Below are 20,483 nucleotides of genomic sequence, written 5' to 3' on the forward strand. Positions count from 1 at the left end.
TCTGTCCCTTTGGCCTCCTCCCTTACGAATTTCCGATTTGCAAACCTCTGCTGGGAACCCCCAACCTCCGCCACCCTCAAGGTTCTGCGCTTAAGGGCATTTTCAATGTGTCTTGCCATTGTAAGGCGCGGAAAAATCAAACTGGAGCTACACTCCCGGCCCTAATTCCTATTAGACTTAAGGAAAAACAAAACAAAACAAAAAAAAATAACGTCCTGCAGACCTCTTTCTGTCCGATTGGCGAGTCTAGCCCCCAGAGGCCACTTCCTTACTGTGAATTTTTGCCACCCATCTTTGGGAGCAGAGCTCCCCTGATGGCCTGTCTCTGTCGCGCACTGGTGGGCCCAGGTGGGGGGACTCGAAAGGAAAGATGAATCAGATTTCCAGCTCGCGGTACCAGAGCTCTAAAAGGGCAGGAGTGTCTGTCTGCCACCTTGCGGGGGGGCGGGGGGGTACCTGCTGGGAGACCCTCTAACCCTCTAGACCAGGAGTGGAGCAGAAAGCGCAACTCCCGGCTGCAGACAGACGCAAAAACTAAACCCTTTCGGAAGGTAAAACTTTGTGTTAGGTTTTACGCCTTCTCTGTCCATACCCCAATCCCCAGGGTTCCCCCCCACAAATGAGTACTTGGAAATGAAAGAATCAAGGTACCATGTTAACTGCTTCAAACTCTTTGTCAGATCCCCTCTTTATGCCATCTGCCAGAGGCTCAACTTGCTCTGGGCGCCTACATTCCGGAAAATTGTGAGGACGACGTTCCCTCTGCTTTTGCCTTGGTGGCAGCGTCCGGAAGTGATGGCATAGTTACTGATACAGAACGTCGGAGTGACTAGTTTAATTCTTACTATCACCTCTAAAATATAAGTAGCCCCAAGTATCAGTTGGCATTTTTTCCCTAGGTTTATTTTACTCACTTCGTGTGGCAAATGTTTGAATTGGAAAACAAGAGAGAAACCCCACAGCGTAGATTCACTTCTCTGTTCTCCTATCAGGCGGGAGACCCTCACAGGCTGATTAGTCATAGAGGCAGGCTTCTTTGTTGATTTAAGAGTTCATCAGGCGAGACGCAACAATTACCTTGTTGCCTTTACTTGATTCTCTATTGTTGACTTATATCTGGAATGCCTCCATTGTACAAAATTCGATCCAAAAATGGAAAAAAAAAAAAAAAGACAAAAAGGTAATAATGGCAATAGAGGTTTCTGTTAACTGACTTTTGTGTGTAGATGGTACATACCTCATAGATGTATGAAAAACATTACAAGTTATAAAGTTTTGTATATATTTGTGTATGTTATAATTATGTGCTAATGATAGCATTATTTAATATTGTAATTCCAGAAAGAAATGTTTGAAATGTCACTTCATACTACACTGTAATACTCTCCTTCCAAGAAAATAATTAGCAAGCTTCAAAATGATATTCAGGGTGCTTTGTAATAAGAACAAAATCTGAAACTTCATGGACCAAAATCCCATCAAACACAATGGTTCCTAACTAGGTTGCTACAGTTGAATTCTATAAGGAGATAACCTTCTGTTTTGCACAATTGCATTTTATTTCAGTTGTGCATTTAAAATATGTATTCTACATTTTCTATTCTGAAATTTCCAGTCACATCATATCAGCAAGAAATAAGTCCTAGATAATGCCTAAGGATGACTATGATTAACTTTTGTGGTTTGACAGTATTTTGCTCTTCTTTATTTAAATGTAAATATTAATATATTAATATTACTAGATAGCTTCATCACCCCATGATTTACAAGATATTCATATAAAGTGAAAGAGTGAATATTACGTTCTAGAATGCTACTTAGAGTCTACTATCAAAAGATAGTAACAATAAGAAGATTCACTTGTGTATATGTAGCTATCCACTCTGATCTCAGAGTGTTCAGTTTAGTTACAAAAACATTGAACTATTGTATCACGTGTGCTCTCACTTGAGTGTAGTTAATGTTTTGCCAGTTTTAAGAATCCTCCCTTCACTCTCCAGATATATGTAATAGCCTAGGAAGATCACTGCATCAAATGTAATGCAAAATGGGATATTGCAATACTACCTATAACTAGCATCCTGCTGACTTTCACTTGTATATCAGGACTCGAAGTATGCTATGTCTCACTTTAGAGTGTGGTACAATGTGCTATTTTGTCTTCTTTGCTCAGTGTGAAAATTTATTATTCGCTCTCCTTTTTATGAGCTGCATGAACAACTGGTGATAGTGATGAGAAGCATTGGGTATAGTTTCACTGGCTTTGGAATCTCCTATGCTATATGGAAGAATAGAAATCTTATCTTTTTAGGTCTTAATGGTATGTTTCTTACAATCCTGAGACAGTAATTTAGCTGAGCCAAATGTCACGTGATGTGCCTCTTTGTGATCCTGTACCCAAGTCATTGCAGATCTGCTGATGTGACTTTGGATATGCTGTGCTAGGGCAATATAGTCTTTTGAATGATGCCAGTAGTGAGGAAGAAACATAAATGCAGCTCTCAAAGTGGAAGAAAAGGTAAGTAGATGGAAAATCACTCCTTTGAATAAGGTGGTGGAGAAAGAATTGAGTGTACATAACTTTATCCGCCATCAAAAGAGAGGCTGAAAATAGATATTAGACTAAGATGAGTAAAATATTCAGTTTTGAGAAGGGTAAGAGAAAGCTTAGTGAGGAAAAGAAAAACGTAGAGTAAACGTCAAGAGGAACAAAGCAACAGGCCTTGGTGACCCAATTCATCTAGCACCCAGATCTTTACTAGCAGTAGATGGAGGTTGAGAAAGCAGATGGGAAAAATAGACTTTATAGTTACTTTAATCTGGCATTTAAACTTTAAAACTCTTTTTTTAGGGGGGAGGTTTTTGTAGACTATTTGACAATAATTTTAAAAAGTTTCACTGCATCTTTAAGTATCTTAAATTGGTTGGCCAAAAAGTTTGTTAGGGTTTTTGGAACAGAAAAGCCTGAATCAATTTTTTTTTGCCAAACCAATACTAGAATGCTCACCAAAAATAAACCCATTGTTGGTAAACTGAATCAGCATAGAAAAGACAAACTAAAGTTACTAAAATACCATACAAGGGATTCCTACAATTTTTCTTGTAACTGATTTCATTAACAAGATTCAGGACTCAAAAAAAAGAAAGAACTAGAACTGAGAAAGAATTTTCAAAAATGTCTTTGGGGTTTTCCAGAGTTTTGGTCAGTTGTTGCCCTTTCTACAGGTTGGATTATAGCAGAAAATGTAATTCACCTATTTGGAACTGCTCATTTAAACCATAATAAAAACTGAAAGATGTGAAAAAATTGCTCTCTGCTCAAATTCATGCCAGGGAACTTGAAGGGCTGCCAGAAAATCGCTGGTCTGTTAACATTTCTGACCTGGCTTCACAGTCTCCCAGACTTCGTTCTTTTGATGTGAGAAGAATGTAAGCCAAAACCACAAGGAAGCATTCTTTGCACCCATGCCCTTGGGAAGAGTTGGGGTGTCCAAAATGTTGGAAAGGTTAGATGCAGTTGTCCTCACAGAATCTACTTTGGAGGTCATGAGGTCAGAATGTCTGCCCATGTGCACAAACCAGCAAGCCCATAAAAGCCGGATAGGAGGCAGCAGTGCCCCATAAAAGGTCATACCCAGCCAGAGCCCAACAACATTTGAAAAGCGTCTGCTACAGAGAAGAAATATGAGACTGACAGCATTGACTTCGGCCACTGCAGCAGCAGTGAAGAGAGATGGATGGGGATTAATCATGGTAAAATACTGAGCAGAAGAGACAGCAAATTCTGCCAAGTATGACTACTTCTCCACTCACGTGTTTCACTAAGTACACTCTTCAAAGTACAAGCTGATTGGCCAAGGTCAGGTTGATCTTTGCTAGGCCTAAAGTAGCTACTGAGAGCATCCTCATGGCAGAAGACACTTAAAGATTTTTAATGTTAAAAAAAAGAGGAAAATTATTTGTGGTTCAACAATAGAAATACTCCTGATAACAGTTGGTTATCAAAACTGCATTCTTTCTCAACACCAATACCATTCATTTTGGGGTAACACTGATTTAGAAAGGTTACTGGTTGTTATTGGCCTGTGGATCTTCAGGACTTTTCAGGTATATCTCTTATGTTACTAGATTTAGCATTTTGCCTCATTTCATAATCTCTCCTCATCAAGACATTCTTTGTATGAGTAAAACCTTTAGATAACAGCCTTTGAAAGACTGAATAGGTAACGGAATAGTGACCCTCGACAAGGCTACCAAGAATGACATAGCACCACATCCCTCCCCCAGTATATATCAAGGGACATAATATAAGTTTCTTTCAGCCCAGCGTTTCTCATGATGTACTCTGCATATAAGTTAAATAAACAGGGTGACAATATACAGCCTTGATGAGCTCCTTTTCCTATTTGGAACCAGTCTGTTGTTCCATGTCCAGTTCTAACTGTTGCTTCCTGACCTGCAGACAAATTTCTCAAGAGGCAGGTCAGGTGGTCTGGTATGCCCATCTCTTTCAGAATTTTCCACAGTTTATTGTGATCCACACAGTCAAAGGCTTTGGCATAGTCAATAAAGCAGAAATAGATGTTTTTCTGGAACTCTCTTGCTTTTTCCATGATCCGGCGGATGTTGGCAATTTGATCTCTGGTTCCTCTGCCTTTTCTAAAACCAGCTTGATCATCAGAAAGTTCACGGTTCACGTATTGCTGAAGCCTGGCTTGGAGAATTTTGTGCATTACTTTACTAGCGTGTGAGATGAGTGCAATTGTGCAGTAGTTTGAGCATTCTTTGGCATTGCCTTTCTTTGGGATTGGAATGAAAACTGACCTTTTCCAGTCCTGTGGCCACTGCTGAGTTTTCCCAATTTGCTGGCATATTGAGTGCAGCACTTTCACAGCATCATCTTTCAGGATTTGAAATAGCTCCACTGGCATTCCATCACCTCCACTAGTTTTGTTCATAGTGATGCTTTCTAAGGCCCACTTGACTTCACATTCCAGGATGTCTGGCTCTAGGTGAGTGATCACACCATTGTGATGATGATGCTGTTAATGTGTTGCACTCAATATGCCAGCAAATGTGGAAAGCTCATCAGTGGCCACAGGACTGGAAAAGGTCAGTTTTCATTCCAATCCCAAAGAAAGGCAATGCCAAAGAATGCTCAAACTACTGCACAATTGCATTCATCTCACATGCTAGTAAAGTAATGCTCAAAATTCTCCAAGCCAGGCTTCAGCAATACATGAACTATGAACTTCCAGATGTTCAAGCTGGTTTTAGAAAAGGCAGAGGAACCAGAGATCAAATTGCCAACATTCACTGGATCATTGAAAAAGCAAGAGAGTTCCAGGAAAACATCTATTTCTACTTTATTGACTATGCCAAAGCCTTTGACTGTGTGGATTACAATAAACTGTGGAAAATTCTGAAAGAGATGGGAATACCAGACCACCTGACCTGCCTCTTGAGAAACCTATATGCAGGTCAGGAAGCTATAGTTAGAACTGGACATAGAACAATAGACTGGTTCCAAATAGGAAAAGAAGTGCATAAAGGCTGTATATTGTCATGCTGCTTATTTAACTTATATGCAGAGTATATCATGAGAAATGCTGGGTTGGAGGAAGCACAAGCTGGAATCATGATTACTGGGAGAAATATCACAACCTCAGATATGCAGATGACATCACCCTTATGGCAGAAAGTGAAGAAGAACTAAATAGCCTCTTGATGAAAGTGAAAGAGGAGAGTGAAAAATTTGGGTTAAAGCTCAACATTCACAAAGCAAAGATCATGGCATCCGGTCCCATCACTTCATGGCAAATAGATGGGGAAACAGTAGAAACAGTGGCTGACTTAATTTTGGGGGGGCTCCAAAATCACTGCAGATGGTGACTGCAGTCTGAAATTAAAAGACACTTACTCCTTGGAAGGAAAGTTAGGACCAACCTAAGACAACATATTAAAAAGCAGAAACATTACGTTATCAAGAAAGGTTCATCTAGTCAAGGGTATGGTTTTTCCTGTAGTCATGTATGGTTGTGAGAGTTGGCCTATAAAGAAAGCTGAGAGCAGAAGAATTGATTCTTTTGAACTGTGGTGTTGGAGAAGACTCTTGGGAGTCCCTTGGACTGCAAGAAGATCCAACCAATCCATCCTAAAGGAAGCCAGTCCTGGGTGTTCATTGGAAGGACTGATGTTGAAGCTGAAACTCCAATAATTTGGACACCTGATGCAAAGAGCTGAACAGACCCTTATGCTGGGAAATATTGAGGGCAGGAGGAGAAGGGGGCAACAGAGGATGAGATGGTTGGATGGCATCACTGACTCAATGGACATGAGTTTAGGGAAACTCCGGGAGTTGGTGATGGACAGGGAGCCCTGGCGTGCTGTGGTTCTTGGGGTCGCAAAGAGTTGGACACAACTGAGTGACTGAACTGAACTGAACTCTGCATATAAGTTAAATAAGCAGGGTGACAATATACAGCCTTAACATACTTGTTTCCCGATTTGGAACCAATCTGTTGTTCCATGTCCAGTTCTAACTGTTGTGTTTCTTGACCTGCATACAGATTTCTCAGGAGGCAGGTCAGGTGGTGTGGCATTCCCATGTCTTTAAGAATTTTCCAGTTTGTTGTGATCCACACAGTCAAAGGCTTTGGCATAGTCAATAAAGCAGAAATAGATGTTTTTTCTGGAACTCTCTTGCTTTTTGTATGATCCAACGGATGTTGGCAACTTGATCTCTGGTTCCTTTGCCTTTTCTAAATCCAGCTTGCACATCTGGAAGTTCTCAGTTCTTGTACTGTTGAAGCCTGGCTTGGAGAATTTTGAGCATTTTGCTTGCCTATGAGATGAGTACAAATATGCAGTAGTTAGAGCATTCTTTTGCATTGCCTTTCTTTGGGATTGGACCTTTGCCAGTCCTGTGGACACTGCTGAGTTTTCCAAATTTGCTGGCTTATTGAGTGCAGCGCTTTCACAGCATCATCTTTTAGGATTTCAAATAGCTTAACTGGAATTCCATCACCTCCACCAGCTTTGTTCGTAGTGATGCTTCCTAAGGCCCACTTGACTTCACATTCCAAGATATCTGGCTCTAGGTGAATGATTACACCACCCTGGTTATCTGGGTCATGAAGGTCTTTTTTGTGTAGTTCTTCTGTGTATTCTTGCCACCTCTTCTTAATATCTTCTGCATTTCTGTCCTTTATTGTGCTGATCTTTGCCTGAAATATTCCCTTTGTATGTCTAATTTTCTTGAAGAGATCTCTAGTCTTTCCCATTCTATTGTTTTCCTCTATTTCTTTGCACTGATCACTGAGGAAGGCTTTCTTATCCCTCTGTGCTATTCTTTGGATCTCTGCATTCAAATGGGTATATCTCTTCTTTTCACCTTTGCCTTTAGCTTCTTTTCTCAGCTATTTCTACAGCCTTCTCAGACAACCCTTTGGCCTTTTTGCATTTCTTTTTCTTGGGGATGGTCTTGATTACTGCCTCCTTTGCAATGGGCTTTCCTGGTGGCTCAGAGGTTAAAGCGTCTGCCTGCAATGCAGGAGACCTAAGTTCAATCCCTGGGTCGGGAAGATCCCCTGGAGAAGGAAATGGCAACCCACTCCAGTATTGTTGCCTGGAGAATCCCATGGACGGAGGAGCCTGGTGGGCTACAGTCCACGGGATCCCAAAGAGTCGGACACGACTGAGCGACTTCACTTTCGCTTTGCAATGTCAGGAACAACTGTCCATAGTTCTTCAGGCAGTCTGTCTATGATATATAATCCCTTGAATCTATTTGTCACTTCTGCTGTATTATCATGGGAATTTGATTTAGGTCATACCTGAATGGTCTAGTGGTTTTCCTTACTTTCTTAAATTTAAGTTGGAATTGGCAATAAGGAGTTCTAGATCACAAAGGCTGACTAGAAACTTTTCTTCATACGAGTTTACCCCATCACTATTCAAAGTTACAAAATATGCAGCACAGTATTATTGACAATAGTCGCCATGCTGTACATTATATACCCAAAGCATTTATGACTGGAAGTTTGCAGCTTGTGACCCCCTTCATCTATTTTGCTTACTGCTTTTAAAGCAGAAGAAAGGAACATCTGGAAGGCTGTTGCCAGAGAACTGTTCCTTTTTTTCCCTCTCTGTGGAAGAAACTGCTATTTGCTTACCAAGATCCATTCCTCTCCTTCTCCTCTTCTTTGCTAATAGAATCTTATTTGGTGTTTGTTTGCCTATTGGCTATATTCTCAGCTAAAATACACTGTTTCCTAGCCTTTCTTGCAGATAGGAGTAGCCAGTAAGATTTAAGTGGGGGTATATACGTGGGTCTCCTGGGAAAACTACTTAAAGGGTAACTGACAACTGGTATGCATCTTTATTGCTCTTATTTCCTCTCTCTCCTTGACTGGAACTTGGGCATTGTGCCTGGAGTTCCAGCAGCCATTTTGTGTCTTTGGAATGACCATGAGGAAGGGTTTTCTGGATCTCTTTTATTTTCTAGAGTCACCCACCATACCACCTGTGAACTGTTGTGCTAGTTATCTATTGCTGCATAACAAATTACCACCTATCTATGAACTTAAAACCACACTTGTTTATTATCTCATAATTTCCCTGCATCATGAGTCTAGGCCTGGCCTAGGTGGATCCTTTGCTCAAGGTCTTACAAGGTTACAGTCAAGGTGTCAGCCAGGCTGCATTCTCATCAGGAGGCTTGACTGGGGGAAGAATCGGCTCCCAAACTCACTCAGGTTGTTGGCAGGATTCATTTCCTAGCAATTGTAGGACTGAGGTTCCCATTTTCATACCAGCTTTTAGCCAGGAACTACTCGCAACATCTAGTTCAGGAGTCTGCCATGTAGCCTTCTCCATAGTTCACAACGTGTCTGTTAGATTCTTCAAGGCCAGCAGAGGACCTTCTCTCTTCCGGAAGGATGCAGTCCTTTTAACGGCTTCAGCTGACGATGTCAGGAGATTCCGAATAATTTCCCTTTAATTCAAAAATCAACTGATTTGGGACCTTAATTACATCTTCAGAGTCCTTTCACTTTTGCTACATACTGTCTCCTAATCACTGGAGTGAGATGCCATCATATTTAGAGGTCCTGTCCACAATGAAAAGGCATATATAACCGAGGTTAAGAACCTTGGAGGCTGTCTTAGAATTCTGGCATGGGCTTCCTTTCAGTTCAGTTCAGTTCATTTCAGTCGCTCAGTCATATCCAACTCTTTCCAACCCCATGGACTGCAGCACACCAGGCCTCCCTGTCCATTGCCAACTCCCAGAATTTACTCAAACTAATGTCCATAGAGTCAGTGATGCTATCCAACCATCTCATCCTCTGTTGTCCCCTTCTCCTCCTGCCTTCAATCTTTCCCAGCATCAGGGTCTTTTCAAATGAGTCAGTTCTTTGTATCAAGTGGCCAAAGTATTGGAGTTTCAGCTTCAGCATCAGTCCTGCCAATGAATATTCAGGACTGATTTCCTTTAGGATTGACTGGTTGGATCTCCTTGTAGTCCAAGGGACCCTCAAGAGTCTTCTCCAACACCACAGCTCAAAAGTATTAATTCTTTGGCTCTTTAGCTTTCTTTATAGTCTAATTCTCACATCCATATACATGACCACTGGAAAAACCATAGGTTTGACTAGACGGACCTTTGTTGGCTTCCTTTACTTTCAGACACTAAACCCCATACTTCTTTTGCTGTAGACAGACACATCTCTGATATCTGCAATCAAATACAATTCCTAACTATTACAATATCTGGAAATGTAATGGAAAATATATAAAGAAATAAATGAGTAAACCCCCCCAGTTTCAAAATTAATACAAAAGTGTATATTTATAAATTTGAAAAGAAGAGTCAAAAGCAAAAGCCCTCTTTCAAACACCCCAATATCTCTTCATTCCTTTAGATCAGAGACAGTTATTTTCCTATGCGATTATAGACACACCCATATGCACATATTATATATATTAAAACATTTAGGTTTGTAAAATATAATGTAGCACATCTAATTCATTGAAAAATTAATCATTTGGTACACAATATTGCAGAATTTTTATGTGCGTTAATGCCTTCCTTCTGAAGTCCACTAAAGTTGGGTTTACTGTTCACTGCTGCAGCAGAGACCACACATCATGGAGAACTGGGGAGGATCTTGATCAAAGGTATTAGAAAGAATGGAAGGTTTGTGTTTGGTTGGGTGTATTGAAGGGAGGGTTCTAAGAAATGGGAGTTTGCTTAGTCTGGATTGGATGCTATCAGAAAGTGGGGATAATTTTGTGATCAGGTAGCTTAACAAATCTTTTCTAGCAGGAGGGAAGACTAGAATGAAAATAAAGCTGTCCTTGCTAGAGAAGCAGAGATCACTTAAATGAACCAGCCATTGTTTGATATTTTTGTGCTTTGTACAGTGACTTGGCTTTTGTCTTGTGAGTAGACCAGATTACAAGATGGCCTTGGTCTTTATGGTCATAGAGAAACCTGGCCTCATGTTGATATCTGTGAGACTGTGTTGCTGGGTCAGATGGGAAAACAACGAGCCTTAGCTGTGAGTGTCAGACCAGCTCCTAGCAACACTGAGGCCCAGCTGAGTCAGACTAAGTTCCGAGATGTCAGGAGCTGCTTTCCAGAGAATCTGTCTACTGAGAGAAAAAGAAAGACACAAAATGAGGTAACAGACTGCATTGATTTGGAGATAGAACTCATGAGCCATCCATCATATGCATAATTGTATATGTAGGATCATAATGTAGCTGATAATTCTAGACTTTGGGACATTTCAGTATTGTTTTAGAATATCCTAAGTTGCTGTGATACAAACCCCTGAATGTTTGTATATATACAACATATATGAAGTACATGTTTTATATATGTCTTATATATATATAAAAGTATATACATATACTTTTTAAGAGAAAGCATTACTCTAAAGATATCTATAGATGCATTTATAATATTTAACTTGTATATACTTTGGTAAAGAAAGTATCATTAACAATCACATCCTAAATCAGTATACTAGTTACAACTTGTAGGATTTATCTTGTAGGATTGGTCTTTGTTTCAAAGTTGTATAAAATAAACAACCAACTGCTGCTGCTAATATCAACAACATTTTCTAAAAATATGCCGAGTATGTTGTGTCCTTCTAAATATTTATCTTTTTTAATGATCTCAATAAGCTATATTTTGGGAAACTTTTTGGGTGGGCAAATAAATACTTCCAACTGAAACCAAATGAAGAACAGTTCAATTCTCCCCTAGCATTCACAGCATTCATCTCTAATAATCGAAATATCCTTGGTCCAAAATAGATGTGGACTCTAATGAATTTATCTCTAAAGTTGGAGTAAGTGAGCTAAGCAGCCTGTTTTCTCATTTTTCTGTTAGAGAACCCTTCAAAGTTCATTCTGAAATTCCAACTGGAGTCATGTGCATTTTTTTTTTTCACATTTTTAGTCTTTCAAGTATTGTAAGTCTTGTCTACAAAGTAATTACAGAGTTATCTGAAAAGGACTGTGGGTTGCTTGTCTAGTTAAGATGACTTGTAGTTTCATGGGGAAATAATTAGAAAATGCAAGTTATCTCTTAAGTGTTTAGATTGAATTTCAGTATTCAAAGGATGAACTCTTCCACAAATCTTTCTATTTAAAGTTGTGGGAAAAGGTGTAATATAAGCACAATGCTGTATGTTCTTTCCTCTCCAAAACTTCTGGAAAGGTGCCATATAATATGTTTACATCAAGTTTCTGCTTGAGGTGAGTAGGCTGTTATCATCGATCAACTTAGTGGCCAAAAGGCACCCAATTCATTATTTCATCTTCCTGGTCCTTGTTGCCACCAGGTATTCTATCTGCTTCATATGGTGCTTCATATCCAGGTTACCTGGTGAATCAAAGGAAAAGAGAATAAGCTTTGTGGTCTCTTGAGAAGGCAGAATGATGAAGCAAGTTGAGTTTTAGCACATCTTCCACTTTTTAAATTTAATTTAATTTTATATTGAAGTAGTTATTGTTTAATTGCTAAGTTGTGTCTGACTCTTTTGCAGCCCCATGGACTATAGACTGCCAGATTCTCTTCTCACCCCATGGACTGTAGCTTGCCAAGCTCCTTGGTCCATGAAAGTTCCCAGGCAAGAATACTGGACTGGGCTGCCTTCTCTGGGGGCATCTTCCTGACCTAGGGATTGAACACATGTCTCTTGCATTGGCAGGCAGATTCTTTGCCACGGAACCACCAGGAAAGCCCATACTGAAATATATAGTTGATTTGCAATATTATGTTAGTTTCAAGTATACAGCAAGGTGATTCAGTCATTCATATACACATATCCATTCTTCTTCATATTCCCTTCCCATATAGGTCATCATAGAATACTAAGTAGAGTTCCCTGTGCTATTCAGTAGGTCCTCATTGACAATGTATTTTATATATGCTATTGTATACATATTAAGCACCAATTCCTAATTTACCCCCCTGTTCCACTTTGGTAACCATAAGTTTGGGCTTCCCTGGTGGTGCAGTTGGTAAAGAATCCACCTGCAATGAGAGAGACCTGGGTTTGATCTCTGGGTTGGGAAGATCCCCTGGAAAAGAAAATAGCAACCCACTCTAGTATTCTTGCTTGGGAAATCCCATGGACAGAGGAGCTTGGTGTGCTACAGTCCACAGGGTCGCAAGAGTCAGACATGACTTAGCAACTAAAGTACCACCAACTGTAAGTTTATTTTTGAAGTCTTAAGTCTGTTTCTGTTTTGTAAATATCATTTGTATAATTTTTTTTTGGATTCCACATATAAGCAAAATCATATGGTATTTGTCTTTTTCTCTGACTTATTTCACTTAGTATGATAAGCTCTATGTCCATCCATGTTGCTGCAAATGGCATTATTTTATTCTTTTTTATGGTTCAGTAATATTCCATTGTATCACATCTTTTTTATCCATTCCTCTGTTGATGTACATTTAGGCTGCTTCCGTGTCTTGACTATTGTACGTATGGAAACACAAAAGACCTCAAGTACCCAAAGCAATCTTGAGATAGAAAAACACAGCTGGAGGAATCAGGCTCCCTGACCCTCCATTTCCTGTGGTACTGTGGTCCACATGCCTCAGGAGCCATCCTGGCAAGCTCTGAACTCGGTGGGGGTCATTTGGATGCCCACACTGTTCCTGATTGAGCTCCAGTGCCCAACATTGTGATCTGGATTATCATTCAGTAGATCCTGTTATCTCAGCCCTGGCTTGTCCATTCAAGATTTGTTCCTGTCTGGCTGGTCATGTACCTGCATGCTCCCAACTGATGACCCTGATGAGTTGAGGCAGCCCCATACCAGATGATGTTTTATTGGTTTTCAAGCACCAACCCAGTAAAAGCATTCTGAAGGTATTTGCTTAGGATTTCATTAAGCCATGCATGCATAAAAGTCTATTCACAGTGAAGATAAAATGTAAGCCTTAGTTGCAAGAAATAAATGAGTCATAAATAAATCTAGTTTTTCTTTCCTACTCACTGCAATGCATACCTCTGTCATTAAAGATTATATTTGAGTATCACAGATTGATGTGAAGAAAATGAAATAATGGATCTGAAAGTAATTCTAATTTAATAGAAAGCATTTTGGCTCTTTAGGTACTGTAGTTAAGGCAGTATAAATATCATTATTATTACTATAATTATTACTGGTGGTATATAGTAATACTATTAGGAATGATATTATAAGTATGAATCTTTTCTGTTCTTAATAATAATTGCTGTTGTTTAGTCACTAAGTCTTGTCCAACTCTTTGTGACCCCATGGAGTGCAGTACATCAGGCTTCCCTACCCTTCACTATCTCCTGGAGTTTGCTCAAACTCGTATCCATTGATATGAGAAGGTGGCCAATCTTCTTTATGATCCAACTCTCTATCCATATCTGACTACTGGAAATACCATAACTTTGACTATATGGGACTTTGTTGGCAAAGTGATGTCTCTGCTTTTTAATATGCTGTCTAGGTTTGTTATGGCTTTTCTTCCAAGGAGCAAGCTTTTGGAGCCCAGGAAAATAAAACCTGTCACTGTTTGCCTTCTATTTGCCATGAAGTGATGGGACCCGATGCCATGATCTTAGTTTTTTGAAGGTTGAGTTTTGTTCAAGTTCTATTTCCCATCACGGTCCCATCACTTCATGGGAAATAGATGGGGAAACAGTGGAAACAGTGTCAGACTTTATTTTTCTGGGCTCCAAAATCACTACAGATGGTGACTGCAGCCATGAAATTAAAAGACGGCTTACTCCTTGGAAGGAAAGTTATGACCAACCTAGATAGCATATTCAAAAGCAGAGACATTACTTTGCCAACAAAGGTTCGTCTAGTCAAGGCTATGGTTTTTCCTGTGGTCATGTATGGATGTGAGAGTTGGACTGTGAAGAAGGCTGAGCACTGAAGAATTGATGCTTTTGAACTGTGGTGTTGGAGAAGACTCTTGAGAGTCCCTTGGACTTCAAGGAGATCCAACCAGTCCATTCTGAAGGAGATCAGCCCTGGGATTTCTTTGGAAGGAATGATGCTAAAGCTGAAACTCCAGTACTTTGGCCACCTCATGCGAAAAGTTGACTCATTGGAAAAGACTCTGATGCTGGGAGGGATTGGGGGCAAGAGGAGAAGGGGACGACAGAGGATGAGATGGCTGGATGGCATCACTGACTCGATGGACCCGATCTCAGTGAACTCCTGGAGTTGGTGATGGACAGGGAGGCCTGGCGGGCTGCGATTCATGGGGTCACAAAGAGTCGGACACAACTGAGCGACTGATCTGATCTGATGCCTGTAGAGATAGGAACCTATTTTGTAGTTAAATGCAAGTGCTAAAATTATAATCTTAGTGTGCATATTTAATTAGCTCTGTATTTTCACAATCCTTCGATTTGAGGCTTTTTTTTTTTTTTTGTAGTATGCATTATCTAGAGAGTGAAATCTGTTCTTGTATCTTTGTTTCAGTGAGACTTTTAGAACTGACACTGTTGTCTCTATATGTAAGACTGTGGCATTTCCAGGAGCAGTAAGGTGTCTTGAGTCATCTACAGTCCTTTCTGCTGCTTTGTAACATTCATCCATGGACAAGGTAGAAAGATTGTGTTTAGTTGAGGTAGACTTTGTAGCAAAATGGTAACTGAGAACAACTTTTATTGATATGAGAAAGTTCAAGCCCACCTGGTGGGGAACTTTGGCTTTATTTCCCAGAATCTTTCATCGTCTCTCTGTACAACACAAATTAATCTTTTAGGGCTTGATATTTGCCAAATGGAGAGAGAATTTCATGATTTCTATGAAATATGGTTATTTGACCAATTTGAGGGGGACTGGTAGAGGGTTCTTTGAACTTTAATTTGTCTAATTTAATAAAGGGTGAATGTTTGTGATTCAAGCATGTACAGACAAAATGTTCTTCTTCTGGGAACTTTGACCAGCTCTCACTTAAGCATAATTATGTGTATTAAGCATATTTGTATGTATATCATATATATAATTTGTGTATATAATTAAATGTATACATGTGCTGTGCTGTGCTGAGTTGTGTCTGACTCTTTGTGGCGCCACAGACTGTAGCCCACTGGTCTCCTTGTTCATGGAGTTTCCCAGGCAAGAATACTGGAGTGGGTTGCCATTTCCTACTCCAGGGGATCTTCGCAGGGATTAAGCCTGTGTCTCCTGCATAGACAGCAGATTCTTTACCACTGTGCCACCTGGGAAGCCCAAATGTATATGTGTATACATAATAATCTAGATATAAAGTGATATCTAAAGTGGCATTTTAGATATCAATAATTTTGTATATTTTCCATATTATAACAAATCTTCAGAAGTTTTAGAAAATAGTTTTGATCAATCCACATATTTGACATTTCATTAATATAGTTTCCAAAAGCAGCCATGATAATACTTTTGATAGACTATAAACAAAATAAATGGGCTCCTGATGGGCACATACATTTAAAAAATTAAATTCTTAGATTCTATTTACCATTTATTTATTCCTGTAATGATCTGTAATATCTGACTGACCTTCAATATTGCAGTGAATTGTATTACTTCATGAAAAGCATCACTCTCTACTCTTCTTTGTGCCTTTGTCTATTGTTAAAAAGTGCCTACAACACTTGAAAGTGAAGATATGTTTTGTAATGGTTTTTGTAAATATTATTTTTTTGTATAAATATGAATCTCCATCATAACTGTGGGATTTTTAGTGAAGGAGGATTCAGTTTTTCTAGAGGGGGGAGCAGACATGTTATAACTCAATTCAAAAGATGAGCAAACTAAAATTTTAATTATATTAGATGATTATACTGTCTTAAACTTTCTTATGCTTGGTATTCTTTCTGAACACCTCAGACTCTGCTAACTGAGTCTAAATGAATAGTGTGAAAAAGATATGCTGTATTGAACCAGACAGTTTACTGGCAGCAAAGAAATGGCACACTCAAAGAGCTTAACTGGATAGTTATTAATGATTTAGCAAAGTGTGGGCAGGACTAAGGGAAGCAACAGGGGTGGGAGAGCATTTGGGTCTAGCAGCAGTGGGGAGTGACCCGCCCTCGGTCTAGGAGCCTTAAGCTGTGGGCTGTAGGGAGACTCTTCAAGGGCCAAAGCTGCAGTGAGTAGACAGGGGAGGGGTAAGGACTCTAACCTCTCTCTTCTAGCCTTCCAGCCCAACCCCCCCAGGCCAATGCCTCCTCCCATTCACTGATCTCAGGTAGAAGCCAAAGGTTAGCCTCCTTTGGCACAGACCCAAACAGGAAGGCGTGGGAAATGGATCTGGGGCATCAGAAAGAAAGAACAGAAACTCTGTATTAGTTTCTTATTTTTGCTGTAGTAAATGGCCACAAACAGTGCCTTAAAATCACACAGATGTATTATCTTATAGTTCTTCAGCTAACGTTCTAAATGTAAGGCGTCTGCAGGGCTGTATTCCTTCTGCAGGCTCTAGAGGAGAATCCGTTTCCTTGCCTTTTCCAGCTTCTAGAGACTACACACATTCTTTGATTCATCACCCCTTACTCAAATCACTCAAGCCTCTACTTCTGTCTTTTTATTTCCTTCTGGCACTGTGACCCTATTGCCTCCCTCTCCTCAGGAACTTTGTGGTTACTTTGGGAGCATTTAGATAATCCAGGACACTCTCTTCATTTTAAAATTCTTAACTTAATCCCAGGTGTGAAGTTCCTTTGCAGTATAAGGTAACATATTCACAGGTTTTAAGAATTCAGACTTGAGCATCTTTGGTTAGATAGTATCACCAACTCAGGGGACATGAGTTTGAGCAGACTCCAGGAGACAGGGAAGGACAGGGAGGCCTGACGTGCTGCAGTCCATGGGGTCGCAAAGAGTCAGACATGACTGAGCGACTGAACAACAACGACATCTTTGGGGAGCCATTTTCTGTATTCAGATCAAAGATCCCCAACTAGCTATGAATGTGAAAGAAGCTGCTATTTCTGCTATTAAGAGATTAAACCTAGAGACTGTGTTATACATGGGACAACTAAGAATTGCTTTTCATAATTTGAAAAGTAAGTTTTGGAAGACTGCAAAAAAAGTGTTAAACTAATGCTCCATTTAGTGTTAACACTGTTGTATATATTTAGGTCTTTATGCTTTGAATCTCTTCCAAGTTTTCAACTTCCCAAGATGATGAAACAGAAACATAAGTAATATGTCTCAGGTAATATAATTAACATGCTGATATGTTCACTATCATTTTATATTTTGCTTTCTTAGATCAATTTTCTGCTTTCCTCTACCCTGCTCTATAAGGTTGAACTGTTAAATCACATCAGGCTCTTTCTCTCTCTCTCTCTCTCTCTCTCTCTCTCTCTTTTTTTTTTTTTTCTTTTTTGACTTCTGATAGGCTTCAACTTAAGGGAGATCTCAGCAGGGTTTTTAAGGGTGAAATAAGATGAGAGTGGTGGTATTTTTCCCCTATACTATAGCCACCCTGCTCCCTTCCTGCCTGGCTACAGCAGTCTGTTTTCCATACAGTTATAGTTCCTGATGGGTAATCATCAAATTCTGGTAATTCTTTTCTTGAGTTCTTGAGGTTAGCAATGGATTTCCATTTTTTGCACATCCCTGAATTCTTCAGTGTACCTTTATACCTTGTTGTTCCTTTCAACTTTCCCACACCTCTGCAAAGAATCCTTTCAGTAATTCTTATTTAAACCCCTCTGAAAGTACCATCTTTTTTTATTCCTTTGGTAGTTAGCTGCAATTTCATTACAAGGATATTTGACTTAGAAGCTGAGGTCTTAATCATTTCAATGTATTGGCTTTAACAAAATCATATTCCCCCAAGCAGGTGACTTTATAACTTGAAATAAATTAGTTACATTTGGTCAACTGCTTATATCCTTGTTTATAGTAACTAATTTAAAGATAATGGCTAACTTACTAAATGCAACCAGTTTATTAATTTTCAAATGTAGATAGCATACCTTATGTTGGGTATAATGAGTGTATTATGTAAAAAAACTCTCTGTAAATATAAAGCCAGTTCACCTTTATTAATTTTCTGCCTTCTGCAAGCATTTCATAACATCTTTTCTGTCATGCTCAGATTTCATGTTTTGCAGTGACTTTGGGTTCTATTCATTAACATTGGAAACCTATCAAGGTCCCCTTCAGAGAAGGGAGCTCTTACTCCTGCAGCACATGATATACTTCTCTTCTTTTACAGATTTCTTTCCACTACTTCCTAAGTGAGCCTGCTGTCTGTTTCCTTGACAACAAGGTAGAGTAAGCCCTGAAATGATAGTGAGTACATGTCAGATGTATTCATGAAGTGAATTGTAGTTGTTCATAGGAAATGTATCAGAGCAACCCTGTCTTCTTTCTTGAGCAAAGATTCTAATGCAGGAGCTTCACGTTGCCAATTATTTCCATGGAGCCGACAGGATAGGTACACATGTTTCTTAACACTGGTCTATCATATTTTTGCATTTGCTTACTACTACTGTTCACTTTTTCTCCCCATTTATTCTTAAGTCACACATCATGACCAACTAGTTTATAACTTGAAAGCTAAATGTATGCTTCATCTATTCCTTTTCAACTCTGAGATACAGTTAAGGGATAGCATGATGGTCTCTGGTGGTCTTTGCAACTACAACATGTAGTTGAAACTGTAACAGTGTAATAATTATTCTGGGATTCAACAGCAGAAGTCTCCATTAGTAGTCATTCCTGCAATTCTAAATGACAATGTCAATATTGATAAACCTGTGATGTAACAAGATCCTAAAATGACTTTTACATTGTTAAAAAAGTTAGATTATTTTTAGTCAATTGGATCTTAAATGTATATCATGTGTTGAATTATTTGAAAATTGGTAATTCAAACATAATGCACATGGAATCTCTATTAAAAATACTGTAATTAATCGACACATTCCTTTTCTTGATCATGATGAATAATAGAGAGTTTATTCTCCTTGACTAATGATCCTCCTGAAACTGAAACCTGGGATATTTTGATTGAAAATTAATTTATATATATGATGTAATTTTTGGCTATGCTTGTGGGATATGAACATTATGGATTTATAACTTTAGTTCTCTTCAGTATTAAGATATCTTTGCAACATTTAAAAATGTTTTGAAATATGTATATCTACATTCCTGCTGGACAAAAGTGAGGACAACTCTAGAGAATTTATACCTTTCCATCAATCGAGCACATTGATATGGTTGAGCACACATAATATAAAGGTTATTTCCTTCACAAACCATGAAGGTGATATTTTTTTAACCATTAGCAAAAGTTTATATTGTTTTCAGAGATATCTAATTCACCTACTGTTGTAGATATCAGATTGAATCTCCTGGAAAGCAGACTTTGAAATGGAAATTTAGTGTGTAGGAAGTTGAATAGTGTGTTTTTTGAAAAAAGGAAGGAAACAGAATTAAGTAGGAAGAGAATTTGGGTTGTGATGCAAGTGCAACAAAGGTCTTAGCCAACTTCTTGGTTGAAGCTGGGATGGGCCTTCAAGATTGTCTCATACTCACTAGTCACTGGGTATGGGCTGCTCTGAGAGCCACAACAGCTCTCTGGCTCTCTTAAGCTTATGATAATTCTGCAAAGGGCTGAGAACAGATTTAAAAGCTTTCAACAGACTTCCCAGCAGCTGGAGAATCATCTCTTCAGGCCCCAAAGGGGGATTTGAATAGGACAGCACAGCATCTCTCACAGTCCAACCTTGAGCTACTTGCCTCCACTTGCTTTACAGGACAAATTGAGAGCAGCTCCTTCAGGGTTCTGATGGGCCTCTTTTCTTCAGCAGAATAAATAAGAGAAAGTTTAGTTGATCTCCAGCCTCTAAAGGGTGCAACCGATGCTCAGCATCTCCTTCCTCTATTATCTAGATTTGCTTCATCCTTGGAAATGCTGCTGGTCTAGATGGCTTATCTGGTGGGGTGGCAAGACC

The sequence above is a fragment of the Bubalus bubalis genome, chromosome 19, assembly GCF_019923935.1.
Source record: "Bubalus bubalis isolate 160015118507 breed Murrah chromosome 19, NDDB_SH_1, whole genome shotgun sequence".
Lineage (NCBI taxonomy): Eukaryota > Metazoa > Chordata > Mammalia > Artiodactyla > Bovidae > Bubalus > Bubalus bubalis.